Below are 16,176 nucleotides of genomic sequence, written 5' to 3' on the forward strand. Positions count from 1 at the left end.
AGGTGAGAGCTCCCTTGGGAGTGGCGGTGACTGGAGAGAACCAAAGATCACAGGCCTCTCCCTGCCTCCAGCTGATTGCCACATTGTGGAAATTTAGAGCCCCGTTTATCTGATTGTAAATTTCTCCAAAGAAGCTGGAAATCCTGCTCTCTCAATAACCATCTCCTGACTTTTAAAAATTGGCAACTAATTGAGACTCTCTGGAGCACTAACATTAAGCCAAGCAAAACACATCTGTTGGCCAGAGGCCCCTTGGGTACCAGGGCTCAGCTGCTGCACGTGTGGTCTCTGGACCCAGCAGCCTCCACATCACTTGGGAGCTGGTGGGAAATGCAGAATCTCAAGCTCCACCCCAGACCTACTGAATCGGAATCGGCATTTTAACAAGGTCCCAGGTGATTCGTGTGTACATTAAAATTGGAAAATTACTGTGCTGGAGAGATCATCCAGGTATCACTCTATACAAAAGGAAGGGTTTGAATCATGAGATAGAAGTTAAGTGTTTCTAATGGAATTCCACTTTAAAAGTCTAAAAGAACTTTGTCCTTGAGGTATTACTCTTGGGAGAACTCCCTAAAACCAGGTTAGATGTTCTTTTTCTTTTGACTCCATACCGACATTGTTTTTATTGATATTTGCCTGTTGGCTTGTTTGAGTCCCTCCTTGACTGTGGACCCTGTGAAGACAAGGGCCATGTCTTCTTCCTTTGATTTTCCAGCATGTAGTAGTCAGGGTTCTCTAGGGAAACAAAGCTGATAGGAGATATCTGTAGATATTATGAGATGTTTATAAAAATTATCTCACGCAGCTGTGGAGATGGGCAAGTACAAGTTATGTAGGCAAGGCTGCAACCTGGGAACTCCATTGAAGGTTTTCAATGAATTTCCCAGGAGAAGCTGCTTTGCCTTAAGTTGTTTCAGTAACAATACTAAGTACAAAGTCTCATCAAAATCGGTAAATAGGTGTAGGTATAGGTTGTCCTGGAACAAAATTCCCCTCAGTCTGTGGACCTGTGAAACCTAGAGAACAAGTTACCTGCTTCAAATATACAAAGGAGGAACAAATATAGAATGAACATTTCCATTCCAGAAGAGAGAAATTGGGAGGAAAACAGGGGTCATAGGTCCCCAACAATTCTAAAACCCAGCTTGGCATCCTCCATTCGATTTCAAAGTCTGAGAGTCATCTTTGGAACGATGTTTTGTCATCTAGTCATGATGGAGCGGCAGCCCCACCCTTTCCAAGTGCTTACACAGCAGCTATGTTTTCCTCCAACTCTGGGATGAAGGCTCCACCCTCTCTAGTCCCCGAGGCACAGGCTCATCCCTCTCAGACTGTGCGGCGGCCACCAGACTCTCTGCAATTCCTGGGGCACTGGCCTCACCCTCTGAGAACACTTGGGTGGTAGCACTCTTCTCAAACAATGCTGTGGAAAGACCGCCTTCTCCAAGCGCCAGGGCAGACTCACCCTTTCCATACACACATAGGTGTGCTCACTCTTTTGGCCTAAGAAGATGTCTCTGGTCCAGATCTCAGCTTCCAAGGTTCTGGCCTTGAAGTAATTTTTCTTTCAGTTTGTCTCTTTACTATCCCTTTTACTTCAGACTGGCAGTGACTCTCGCAAAAAAACTTGTCAGTTTAGCATGTGGTAAACAGGAGTCCAAACCATCAGACACTAGGACTTTCCACAGATCATTCCTGAATAACTGCATTTCCATTCTGGACTTGCACTGAAATGGCTGACCAGTTCCATGTTCAGTTAAGTCCTTGCATGGAGCACTCTTCTCTGGGAACTTGCTTTCCGGAAACTCAAAATTTTCCAAACCATCAGTTTCTGGTTTCTTTGTGTCCAGCAATTCAATTCTCAGCGTATCCCTTTTCTCTCACATTTTGCTATAGGCTGCAGGAAGAAACCACACTGCATTTTCCACATTTAGCTTGGAAATCTTCTCAGCTAAATATCCAAGCTCATCATTCTCAAATTCTGCCTTCCATAAGATGCCAGAACTCAATTTCTTCAAATTCTCTGCCACTTTAAACCTAGGGTCACCTTCGCTCCAGTTTCCAATAACACATTCGTCATTTTCTTCAAAGGTCTCATCAGAAGTACCTTTAGCATCTATATTTCCACAGACTCTTCAAAACAATCCATGCCTTTTCTATTGAGCACCACACAATTCTTTCAACCTGTAATCATTACCAATCCCAAGTTGTTTCCACATTTTTCACATTTGTAATATCAGCAGCTCTGGTACCAAAAGCTGTTTTAGTTTCCTAGGATGCTGTTCTAGTCTGCTAACTGCCAGAAGGCAATATACCAGAAATTGAATGGCTTTTAAAAGGGGGAATTTAATAAGTTGCTAGTTTATAGTTTTAAGGCCATGCAAGTCTATAAAAATGTCCAAATTAAGGCACCAATAAGAGGTTACCTTCACTCAAGAAAGGCCGATGAAGTTCAGGGTTTCTCTCTCAACTCGAAAGGCACATGGTGAACATGGTGATGACTGCTACTCTCCAGGCTTCTTTCACGAAATTCCTCTTGGGATGTTTTCTCTTCATCTCCAAAGATCTCTGGTGCATGGGCTCTCTGCTTTGTGGCACTCTCATCATTCTAAAAAGGGATTTTCTCCAAAATGTTTCCCCTTTTAAAGGATTCCAATAAACTTATCAAGACCCACGTGTGATGGGTAGAATCACATCTCCCTCTATTCAAAAGTAAATATCCACAGTTGGACGAGTCACATCTAATCAAGTTCCGGCGTACAGTGCTGAATAGGGTTTATTAGAAACGCTGCTCCCACAAGATTGGATTAGAATTAAGGCATGGCCTTTCTAGGGTGCATAAATCCTTTCAAACCAGCACAGATATTCAAAGCAAATACCATGAAATAGCTCAGCTTAAAGAATAGGGATTCATTCACTCATAGTTAGAGTCCAAAAAAAATGTCCAAATCAAGGCACCATCAAGGCAGTGCTTTCTACCCAAAGATCAGCTGCCAGTGATCCTTGGCTCCTCTGTCACATGACTAGGCACATGGCAGTGTCTGCTGATCTCTCCCTTCTCTTCCAGGTTTGTTGATTTCAGTTTCTTGCTTCTGTAGGTTTTCTGTCTTTGTCTGAATTTCATTCTTTTATAAGAGACCCCAGTAAAAACATTAAGACCTATCTATCCTGAATGAGATGGGTCATATCTTAACTCTGAAGTAACCTTATCAAAAGGTTCTACAAACAACTAGATTTAAGAACATGTTTTTCTGGGGTACATATAACTTCAAATCACTACACAGCAGTTTTCATAGTACCTGGCACATAGGAGTGTTACATGTATGAGTTAATTCAGTGCAATCTCATTATCTTGATTCAGTTATGAATCACCTGTTATTTGAGGGATCTAATCATACTTGACAGAAGGAAGAAAACTCAGGAAGTTTATAGTCTCATTTTTACTTGCAGGCCTTCTGTCCATTCTTTTGGGGTATATCTTCTGTCCCACTATACATTTCATTTACTCTTGCGTTTCCAAGACCCATCCCATGATCTGGCATATATTAGTGGCTCAATAAGGGTACATTGAGTGGATGAATGCATAAAAGTAAAGAGCTTATTGGTGGCTTCTGGTCTAACATGGTTCTCCTCATCACCCAACTATTACCCATCCAAATTAGAGAATTATGACTTAGTTACGGACTTTAAAAATAAAGCTATTTTTTTAGCATAGTGCTCACCAGCACCACCTTGAATTTTAATGTGGTTCTAGTGCCTTAAAAATGTAGAATGGCTCTCTGCCCCTACCTGCTCCATAGCCGCATCTTTTCTTGCAGTGCCAGCCACATCTCTCAGATATGACGGTGAAGGTCAGAATAAACAAATTTGGCTGTATTGGGTGACTGGGCACCAGGACTGCTGTAAACACTGGCAAAGTACAGTTTGTTGCCATCAACTTCCCCTTCATTGACCTCAATTACATGATCTGCATGTTCCAGTATGATTCCACCTATGGCAAGTTAAAAGGCACCATCAAAGTTGAGAACAGGAAGCTTCTCATCAATGCGAATCCTGTTACTATCTTCCAGGAGCGAGATCCCACCAACATCAAATGGGGTGATGCTGGTGCTAAATATGCTGTGGAGTCCAACAGTGTCTTCACAACCATTGAGAAGGCTGGGGCTCACTTGAAGGATGATGCCAAAAGAGTCATCATCTCTGCCCCTTTGGCTGATACCCCCATGTTTATGATGGGTGTGCACCATGAACAGTATGACAGTTCCCTCAAGATTGTCAGCAATGCTTCCTGTATCACCAACTGCCTGACTCCCCTAGCCAAGTTCATCCATGACAATTTTGGCATTGTAAAGGAACTCATGACCACTGTCCATGCCATCACTGCCACCCAGAAGACTGTGGAAGGCCACTCTGGGAAAATGTGGCATGACAGCCATGGGGCTGCCCAGGACACCATCCCTGAGTCTATTGGCACTGCCAAGGTGGTGAACAAGGTCATCCTAGAGCTGAATAGGAAGCTCACTTGCATGGCCTTCCATGTCCCCACTCCCAAGTTGTTCGTCATGGATCCGACTTGCCTACTGGAGAGAGCCCTACGATGCCATCGGAGGACTCCCTAAAGGGCATTCTGGGCTACATTGAGGACCAGATTGTCTCCTGTGACTTTAACAGTGACACCCACACTTCCACTTTTGATGCTGAGGGTAGCACTGCCCTCAGTGACCACTTCGTCAAGCTCATTTCCTGGTGTTACATTGAATTTGGCTACAACATCAGGGTGGTGGACCTTATGGTCTGCCTGGCCACCAAGGAGTGAGATCCCCTAGACTACCAGCCCCAGTGACAGCATAAGAGGAAGAAAGAGGCCGACAGCTGCTGGAGAATCCTGGCCCCAACTCGATCCCCCAACACTGAGAATCACCCATCCTCCACAGCTTCCATCCTAGGTACCCTGAAGAAAGGGAGGGGCTGAGACCCCTGTCTTGTCATGTACTATCAATAAAGTATACCCAGCCAAAAAAAAATGTAGAGTTTACTCCATTTTGGAAAGTCTAGGGAGGATCATCTTCATATTTATGTTATCCAAATAGAACAATCAAGAGTATCTCCCTTTCTCAATTTCAACAGGTTGCCTTATGAAATCTGAAGTGTCTTTTTAAAAAAATTTAATTTGGAAATAATTTCAAATTTACAGAACAGTTACAAAAAACATACAAACCCCATACAGAGAACTCCAACACATCTCCACCCCCAGATGCCCATATCTACCAATTTGAACATTTTACCACTTTTGCCATATCTACCGTCTATCATCTGTCTGTCTATCTACTACCTATCTATCCTCAAACATTTGAAAGCAGTTTGCAGTGTAAAAAATATAGTAGTACTGGTTTTATATTTAACCCATGACATTATCTTTACCAAAGATCTTTATCTCTTCATGTGGCTTCAGCCAATTGTCCAGTATCCCTTTCATTTAACCTGCAGAACTCCCCTTAGCATTTCTTGTAGGACCAGTCTATTGATGATGAAATCTCCCAGCTTTTTGTTTATATGGGAATATCTTAATTCCTCTTTCACTTTTGAAAGACAGTTTTGTTGGATATAGAATTTTTGGCTGGGTTTTTTGTTTTCAGTGCTTTAAATATATCACCCCACTGCCTTCTTGCCTCCATGGTTTCTGATGACAAATTGGCACAATCTTCTTGAGGCTCTCTTGTATGTGACACACTGCTTCTCTCTGGTAGCTTCCAGAATTCCTCTTTATCTTTGGTATTTGACAGTGTGATTTCAACATGACCCAGTGTGGGTTTTGTTTTTGGTTTATCCTGTTTGGAGTTTGTGAGCATCTTGAAGATGAATATTCATGGCTTTCATTAAAATTGGGAAGTTTTCAGTCATTATTTCTTTGACTATTCCCTCTGCATTTTTCTCTCTTTTGCCCTTCTGGAACTCCCACAATGTATATATTGGTACACTTGATAGTATCCTACAGGCTCCTCATGCTCTGTTTATTTTTCTTCATTCTTCCTTTTACTGCACCTCAGACTGAGTGATTTCAATTGTATTATCTTCAAGTTCACTGATTCTTTCTTCTCCCAGATCCAATCTTCTGTTGAACCCCTTTAGAGAATTTTAAATTTGTTACTATGGTCTTCAGCTCTGTTTGGTTGATTTTCACAATTTCTGTCTCTATATTGATACCCTCTTTGGGTTCATCTATTGTTTTCCTGGTCTCCTTTAGTTCTTTATTCAAGTTTCCCTTGATCTCTTTGAGTATATTTATGATCATTTTTTCAAAGTGTTTGTCTGATAGGTCCCAGGTCTGATCCTCTCAGTGATAGTTTCTAATACTTTAATCCTTTCCTTTGCCTGAGCCATCACTTTTCTTTGTATGTATGCTCTGTAATCATTTGTTGAAACCTGAACATTTTGATATTTGGGTTTGATTGCTGGGGTATAGATTCTGAGGCATCTGTTCCTTAAGTTTGCATGCAGCTTGAGTTATAACAGAGCTTTCTTTGAATGCTAGGAGCTAACAAAAAAAGGGGGGGGGGGGTAAAAGAAGGCACCTTTCCTAGTCTTTGAAGTTTGGCATGTGCGAGTGCTGTCCATGAGATCTTATCCATAATGACTTTGGAGAATAGCTCAAGGCCAAAGTATAGGGACCTCCCTGATCCTTTCTGCTCAGGCCTTTTGTCTTTGGCATGCTAATGTGTCCTTAGAAGTTCCTCCATTTTCACTAACAAGAATGTCCCCTCTTCCCTAGGACACAGTTTCTTCATGGTCCTAAGCACTGCTCTTTATGTCCTACAGTCAGCAATCCCATGCCCCAGGCAGCATAACTTGACTATGCTCCAACAGTTTTCTGTGAGAGAGTTCTGCAAGCTGCCTTCTACATGCATGGCAAGTTCTGAGACAGTGTGATCCTCTGGCCACTGCTAGACAGAGCGGGCCAGACATACCTGCTCCTACATGTGCACATGGCTTACTCTGCTCCCTCTGGAACTGAGACCAGGGATTCGCACTGGAATCATGGGTTGGCTCAGTTTGAGCTGGTGTAGGGTAGGGGAGTAGGGCAACAGAGATCCTATTGCTTCTTTTTTTTTGACATGGGCAGGCACCGGGAATTGAACCCTGGTCTCTGGCATGGCAGACGAGAATTCTGCCACTGAGCTGCCATTGCACTGCCCAACTCTATTGCTTTTTTTTTTTTTTGCATGGGCAGGCACCGGGAATCTAACCCAGGTCTCCAGCACAGCAGGCAAGAACTTTACCTGCTGAGCTACTGTGGCCCGCCCCCAATCCTATTGCTTTTAAGTGGTCTTTTTCTTGATTTAGTACTCTCCTGTTACAGCCTTCCTGTAACTCTCCTGGAGTTTTCAGAATGGTGTGTCTGCCGGTTTTTGCTGGTTGTTCAAAGCTGCTGTAGAGGGACAGGGCTCTGAACCGTCCAATTCTGCCTTATTTGGGGGCTTCCTAAAGTGAGTCTTAGCCTTTGCCGTCTGATCACACTCTTCATCAGCGAATTCTCTAGCATAGTACATTGTTAAGAAAAAGGAAAATGGAGCAAGGTAGATAAAAGATAATGTTTTCTGTGTTAGCATTAAGTATATACTTCATACAATGGTCATTTGTCAGTGGTGCAAAATCTTTTTATCCAACTAAAATCATTTAACATTAGCATTTAAAAATAAGAATTGGATAGTCTTGTTTTTTATCGACAGTAAATTCAGTTGCTATGATTTCTTTCATTTGATAAAAATTGACTTCTGATGGTTCTCCTCTGCATACAGTATACATTAACACTCTTGCCTTCTAACAGAATTTGTTCTGTTTAGCTAAACTCTCTCATCTCTGAGAGGAATGGCTTTTCATTTCTCTATTTGTGCACATACTGTTTATTTTCTTTTGCACTTTTATTGACATGTTTTAGGCCTCCTGGGCTCACATCTATCATGGCTATTCTGATAATCTGGCTTCAGTTATGGTAGCACCTTTCAGATAGGAACTCTATTTCAGACCCAAAAGAACAGAAACCTGCTTCTTGTATATTGTTGTAGAAGCTGGCCTCTCTATTGATTGTGTTACAAATGAACAATTGTCAGTTTTGAGAATTAACTTACTTTAATTAAAGGACAGCTAAAGTTGTAGATACTTGATTATAATGAACTAAAGCTTTTACAAAATGTCTTTAAATGACAAGGCTGTTTAACTATGTTCTTGACGTTATAGTCAGCTGACTTTTTTTTCCAATTTTAAAGAACAGTAAGTTGGTAGGCCTTTAATAACTATGTTCACATAACTAAGGGAAACATATAAAAAGATATGCATTAAATTATTAATCGTTTGGTTATGTTAGCAAGGTGAACTTGAAGGCTGAGAGAAAGGAAGGAGAAGCTCATCTTTATTTTATATAAAATAAGCTACTATTGCTTTTTTGATTCAATTGACTGGAGGAAATTATATGAAGAATAGGGAACGTGCATGACCTAAAAATGTATATTAATAAAAGTGTAATAGATACATAAAAAATAAAAATGAAGATTTAACTGTATTCACTTTATATTTCCCAAATTCATTCTGAAACTTAATGTTGTACCAGTCAGAATTTTTAAATATAATTGAGTGGGTTAATGGGGTGATACTTTTGATCTATACCTTTTAAAATCAAAAATGTGTTTCTGTGAGATTTCCTGACAGCACAGAGTATTCTGTGTTCTTGGTCATTGATGTGGTTGTTCATGTTAAGGAATGCTTTTCATAATGGTCATGTAAAATAAATATTTATGTGTGGGGGAAATGAGAAGTGTTTAGAGTCACTGCTTTCTAGTTTAGGGACAGAAACTCTGGAGCCAGGCTCACTGGCTTCAAATTGTGGCTCTGTCACATTCCAGCCATGTGCTTTAATTTCCTCATCTGTGAACTGAATAATAATACTGACCTCAAAAGATTGTTAGAGGGATTAAATGATTTGATTTATATAAAGTACTTTTAAGGATGTAGGATACAATATAAGCACTGTATCAGTTAGTTTATGCTGCATAACAAGGCACCCCAAAAGTTAATAGCTTAAAACAACACATGTTTATTTCTGCTTATGATTCAGGTTGGAAGGCCAGTTCTTCTGGTCTGGGCCTCCTTGGCTGGAGCTGGATAGTCCAGGAAGGCTTCACCTACATGTTTGGTGTAATGGTAGCTGGGGCAGGAGAGAGCAGCTGGGCTTGTTCCCATGGTTGTGGTCCCAGAGTTCCCAACAGCAGCAAGAGGACAAAGCCCAAATATACAATGTGCTCTTCTCGGCTTGCGCCATGTTTGCTAATATTCTATTGGTCAATGTAAGTCAGATAGCCAAGCCCAGAGTCTGTATGGGAGGGGACCACCCAATAGCATGGGTAAAAGGAGGGAAATTATTCAAACCAATTTTTTCATTCCACTCAAGCACTATGTAAGCATTCGCTGCTTCTGTTACTATTATTTTTAATAGTAAGAGTATTATTAATTCTCCCTGCATAAAGCTACTGAAAGCAACATGCTCTTGAGTGTATCTTTTGTTAGTCATTAGCACTTGCCATTTCCAAATATTATGGGAGCCTCAAAAATTAATACTTGCAACAAGAGAGTTTTTAAGAGGAGCTTATTCTGCAAGGTTGAAATTATTGTTTTTGTTACAAACTGTAGCTGTCCCTGCTTGTCTCCCAGGGAGCATTCTGCAGGTTATAAAATACCACGATTACTATGATAATCATATTGCAAGTATAAAATGGCTTTGACCTACTTGTTAAAATGCAGTGTGTATTGAAATAGAGACTGTGAGCTTAAAGCTAAATGAACTCAGAATGAAAACAGAATAGCAGGTACAAAGTGCCAGAGAGATCTTCAAAGGAAAGGAGGACATTTGATAAAGAGGATGCATTTTCCTTCCATCTCTCCATTTTCCATTCAGTTTCATGACCTCTGGGAAATGACACCAGTATCAGAAAGCATTTTGAGCTCACAGGCAGAAAAATCTTAAAGCAGTACAAGCTACCATTTGTGGAGCTGCTTACATGGTACCAGGCACTGTTCCAGGTCTTTTTGTGCATTATTTCAGTTCCACATCCCAAACAAGGAATTATTATTCTCCGTTAATAAGTGAGGAAACTGAGGTGCAGAGAGAGAGAGAGAGAGAGAGAGTAAATTACTTACCCCGAGTTTGGGAATCTCTGCCTTCAAAGGTGTAGATAACTGAGGACACATGTACCAGGATGCCTGAGACCTAAGAGAAATTGGCTACAATCACACAGATCAATTTGGTTTCTGTTAAGACTCCATTTGGGGGACATTTCCATTACTTCTGTAAATTAATGTATTCATTTATTGAGCATGTATTTTGTGTGTGCCAGGCTGTATGCTGGTTGTTAATCAACAGATAGGACATCTGAGAGGATTGCCTGGGGTCAAGGAAGGCTTCCCAGATGTCCCTGTTAAAGCCAGGAGATGAGTAGGCATTAGTCAGAGGAGAGGATGGACAGTGTTTCAGGTAGCAAGAATAGTAAGAGGAAGAGCCAGGGGACCTGCAAACATCAGTTTAGCTAGAGCGGGGAGAGCAGGCGTTACTGAACTATTTTGATAAAGGCAGTGGGCATCATCAGCACTGGCCAGATCCTGAAGGGTATTGTGAGTCAGCTTCCTTTACCTCAGGGGTAGTTGGGAGCCATAGAAGAGTTTTAAGTGGAGAATGACAAGATCAGATGCATGGTTTAGCAAGATCACTTCAACCATTATATGTAAAATGTGATTGGGATGGAGAGAGGGAAGGAAAATGCATCGTCTTTGGAAAGTGTTCTCCTTTCCTTTGAAGATCTGTCTGGCAGTTTGGACCTACTATTCTGTTTTCATTCTGAGTTCATTCATGGCCAACGTGGTCATGATTTAAGTCCCTGAAATGTCCTCATAGCAACAGACAGGCCAGGGCTTGTTCGACCAGACAACCAAGCACCACCACCTGGCCAAGTTGACACATGAACCTGACCATGACAGGGGCCCAAGAAAGAACCTCTACTAAAGGGGAAGACAGAGAAAGAAGAGGAGTCAAAGCAAACAGAAGATACCTCATCTCATTGCTCTGAAGGAATTTAGAGAGACCCAGGGGGTTGAAAGGCAAAATATTTCGCCCTCTCAAGCACCTAAGCAGTGGCTTTTGGGGTCAGGATGGTTTCTGAAAACAGTGGGGAAGAAAGAGCTGTGTAGGTGCTCTTCAGTTCTTCCCCCATACCCCTACCTTTCCTGCATTTAAAAAGAAATGCAGCCAAGTGTGCAAGTATGGCTTTTAGAGCATAGGTAAGAGAGGCGCCTATCAGTACATGTAACTCAGTGGGAGGTGGCTGGATTTTATATTGCATGCCAATTGGGATCAAATCAGTGGGGCTTCTTTTCTAGGAGAGTTATGTTGAGAAAGAGCCTGTTTCCAGGCCTAGCGGGAAAGAGCACTGTGGTATCTGCTGTGGACATTGGCTCAGGGTGGGGTTATAGCTGTGCAGTATTCACCACCTTCATCTGGGTAATCAGCTACTGAGCAATAATTTTCCAGAAACATTTAGTGTTCTACCTCTCATAGTATGTCTTTACCAAATGTGGAATTCTGCCCTCCAGAGTCTCTGGTAGTCTGGTTGGCAACTTGTGTGTCCCCTGTTTGGTCTCATGGCATAATTCATGGGTAGTTAAATCAGGCCAAAATGAAGATTCCCTTTTTTACTGCATGATAGTTTTTATCACAAAAGCTGCGACTCAATATCTGATAAGTTCAGGCTCTCAATTTTGTCCATAATTACTTGTTGCTTAGCATAGATAGTTTTGAAACATTATCAACCCCAAGTGTTGCAATTAACAGAGTCATATTAATTGACCTGCTGTTAGTTACAGATGTATAAGGAAACTACACATAGGCCGGCTGGTAAATTCAGGTCCTAGGAGCACTAATTCTCAAAATCCATCCTGGAAGATGAAAGCTTCATATTACAAATGGATTTTTTATGTGCGCAATTATTTTGGACTTTCAATCCATTATAAAGAGCCATCAGGTCAATAGAGATCATTGATGGCTACAGATTTAATTTATTTTAGTTAATAATTTCCATACACTCCTCTACTTCTGCTTGTCCATTTCCTAAAGAAAAGTGATTTTGTCAAATTCTCTAGTTTGCTAGGGCTGCTGTGACAAATACCACATGCTAGGTGGCATAAACGACAGGAACTTAGTGGCTCACAGTCTTGGAGGCTAAAAGTCCACAATCAAGATGTTGGCAAGGCCGTGCTTTCTCCAAAGTCTGTAGCACCTGGTGATAGCTTCCTGGCAATCCTCTGTTACATGGTGATCTGTCTCTTCCTGTCCTCTCTCTAGTCCCTTGCTTCCATGTCCAATTTCCTTTGCTTATAAAGATTTCAGCCATATTGGATTAAAGCCCACCCTCGTTTATGTTGGCTTCATCTTAACCAATCCCATCTTCACATGTCTTATTTACAAATGCATTCATCCCCACAGGAATGGTATTAGGACTTGAACATGTCTTATGGAAGTTATGTTTAAATCTCCAACATTGGCCCTCTAGAGGAGGGCAGAATATTTAGTGGGCAGCACTAATGGAAGGCTTCCCTTTGGAAACTACCAAATTGGGTCTGTCGACTAGGAGACCACAGCCCAAATACTGGGAGCCTCAACCTTTATTTCCAAAGAGAAGGAACAGGAAAAAAAAATCTAAAATGCAATGAATATTGAGAATTTAGGGCTGGAAGCTTACAATTTAATGGCAGGTAATGGACCAGTTACCTAACCCTGAGAGAGACAGTTATCTCATATAGGTAATTATGGATCATAAATGGTTCTTTTGAATGTCAGCATGTTGCTCCAAGTCAGTTCAATCATAATGTGAGTTTTGGCAGTATCATCCAATAGTTCTTCTCCCTCTATACCCAAAATGAGGTGAGGTCAATCAGTAATGACTCAAGTGTCTACAATGGACTTAGCACTATTATGGGCATTGTGAGAAACTCAAGCACAGCTGTAATATATGACTCCTGCCTTCCAAATGCTGATTTTTGCAGGGAGATGGGAGACAAAGGGTAAATGAAAAAAAATGCAACTATACAGAAATATACAATGGTGGACAGGATTAAAATATATCATTATGAGACTTCACAAAAAGAAAAGTGTTTGGGGCAGCAAAATCAGTATGAGAGAGGGTAGAGCTTTGTGGGGAACTTTAAATAGCCTGGCTTTCCCTCAGCTAACAGTGGCCACCTAGGTCAATGTTAATTGGATTACCAGGAGAAGGTGTGGGTGCACCCGGGGCTGGAGTCTTGGGGATCATTTCAGAATTCTGCCCATCACATAAACATTAATGTCAAATAGAGGGCATAAATGTCAAAGCCAGTTACCAAAGTAATTACCAAAGGAATGACTTCTCATGTGGATTGTGTGTACTGCCTGGGGTTGGGAGGAGACTGTTGCAAAGGAAATGAGCTTCAGGGTGGCCAGATGGTGTCTTAGGCATGTGAGGGGCCTGAATAGCGTATTTTTATTATGATCTTGACCCAGCCTTCCTCGGTGTGCTTCTTTTAGTCACTGGCAAACGCTTTCCTTCTCATCCTTCTCTTCTTTCATACATACATGCAAGCTTCCTCACCAGTTCAGTGGGTCCAGTGGGATGATTCTGCTGCCTATACACCCTTGGAAGTATCTGGAGACATTTTTCATTGTTGCAGTTGGAGATGGGGTGCTTCTGGCATCCAATGGGTAGAGGTTGGAGGTGCTGTTAAACAGCCTACATGCCCAGCAGAGGCCCCACAAGGAAATAACTGGTCCCAAAGGTCAATAGTGCCAAGGTTGATTAGCTTTACTAAATGTTTCTCTTTCCTGCATCTCTTTAAGTCTCCATAATTTTGCCCATCCTGACTGTACTTCTCCCTTTTTCCATCTCAGGAATTCCTACTCACTCTTTAAAACTTGCCATTGACATTGCTTTACAGGGGCCAAGGCATGCGCTCTACTACTTTTGCAGCACTTCTTCATATCCAGGCCCTTGATGCTTTGTTTCACGTAGCAGGTATAACATAGATCTGTCTCTCTTCCATCCAGACTGTAAGTTCCTCTCGAGTGTGAAATGTGTCTTTTTTACATCTATGTTCCTGGAGCTTATTACCAGCACTTTGCTTAGCTCCCATCTAGAAAATGGGAACTAAATGAATGAACACATAAAATAAATGTATGAACACATGAAAAGTTTATAGAAGTCAACTATGATTCATTCTGTTTCCTTTCTACCTTTCTTTTCCCTGTTTCTCATGAGTAGGAGTTGCCCTATAGATTGACTATAGTGACTCATACAGCTCAGGGATCTGTACACAGGACTACCTGGGTTTGAATCCCCTCCCTGTCAGATAAGCTGTGTTATCATAGGCAGATCACTTAATTTTTCTGTGCCTCAGTTTCCTCCCCTGAGAAATGCAAATCTTCATAGTCCCTATTTCAGAGGGTTGTTGCAAAGATAAAGTGAGAGAATTCCTGTGAAAGCAGAGTGGGAGGAAGCATCCATTTGCATGGGTGCTTCCTTGTTTTCCTAACTCTTGATTTGATTAACTAACTTTTAAAAAATACCAGTGGGTACAGGTCATCATGTTTATATGTGACTTTAATATCCAAAGTAATATGTATAAATATACAGGGTCAAAAATGGCCCTCACAGCCATCAGGAAAAATGGTATCAAGATTTAGGCCAAGAAAGTGAAAATGCTAATACCAGAAGCTCATACCCATAAAAACCACCTTTTCTAGAAATGCTCTTAAAAGCTTGAGAGTCATCAGTTTACCCTGTGAACTGGAAAGCTTACTTTTTCAACTTAGATGTAGTCAGTTTGAGGTAATATAGATATTTCTTTCTCCCCTTCTTCAAATGTAGTTGAAGTATTGTACTCAGTTTTTGGATGCCACTCAACAGTTTGTTTTTTACTTAATAATAGAGAAATAATGAATACGTTAGTTTGATTTTGAGAAAGCTTTAAAAATGCAAGTGCTGGGTCCTGTTCCAAACACGATGGATTTACATCTCCAGGGATGGGCCCAGGAATCTGCAGAACTGACAAAATCCCCAAGTGGTTCTTAAGTAGAGAGTCATAGTCCAACATTTGGCAGCAGATAGACTAGATCGTGCATGGTGGTGGGAGGCAGATTGAGGATCCCAAATATCTGGACAAATTGGGGTGATGGACTGAATAAAAATTTAAATAAGAACATTAACAGACCCGCACTTGAACCTTATCACCCACCTACCCAGATATTGAAAAAAGTAGATGGAGTCTAATGAGCGATGGAGTAGGGGCGTTGAGATGAGAAAATGGCATGCACGCTAAACAGGTTGTGGTCAACAGCTCAGCATGAATTGCATTAATAAAATTTTTGCATCATAGTGTCAAGAATGAGAATGGTTAAAAAAAAAAAAAAAAGAATGAGAATGGTTAAACCCCCCTCTACCCTGCCTAGTTATATCATGTTTGGAAGTTTTTATAATTAAAAGAAGTTTCAAACATACTCAAATGTAGAAAGAATAGTACATTGAACCCCTGTTTAACAGATTTAACAATTACCAAGGATTTTCTGTTTGCTGTATCCCTTTGATTCTTTTTGTTTACCCTCCCTCCCTCTGTTCCTCCCTCCTCCTTTAGCATTTTCAAGAAAATTTCAGACATATTTACCTTTACATATAAAAGCATGTTTCTCTGAAAAAAAGGGATTTTTTTTTCCATAGCTATAATGTCACTATCTTTAATAAAATTGACAATAATTCTTTCATTGGGGTGTCACATTTTGAGTGGCTGGGGTGGTAAAAGGGTTTGGAAGCCGTATCCCATGAGAAACAGCTATTAGAACTAGGTTGATACAAGATTTTTAAAGGATGTCAAGTGGAAGAAGTGCTGGACTTGTTCTTTGGGCTCCGTATTGGAAGGTAGGTCTGTCAGCCTTACTATAAAGAACCCAATCATGGGGTGGGCCAGAGTGGCTCAGAGGCAGAGTTCTCGCCTGCTGAGTTCGATTCTCAGTGCCTGCCCGTGCAAAAAAAAAAAAAGAAAGAAAGAACCCAATCATTAAGCAGCCTGTCCAGTGACGCACAGAGGAATTAATGAGTTCTTTCTCCTGGA

General features: G+C 41.1%; 1 protein-coding gene across 2 annotated transcripts in view; it reads left to right on the forward strand.

The window, feature by feature from the left end:
- The window catches only part of PRICKLE2 (prickle planar cell polarity protein 2), a 338,707-nt gene that overhangs the window by 164,632 nt on the left and 157,899 nt on the right, over window positions 1–16,176 (forward strand). The gene's annotated exons all lie outside the window — the stretch shown is intronic.

Source organism: Tamandua tetradactyla, chromosome 15, assembly GCF_023851605.1.
Source record: "Tamandua tetradactyla isolate mTamTet1 chromosome 15, mTamTet1.pri, whole genome shotgun sequence".
NCBI classification, from domain to species: domain Eukaryota; kingdom Metazoa; phylum Chordata; class Mammalia; order Pilosa; family Myrmecophagidae; genus Tamandua; species Tamandua tetradactyla.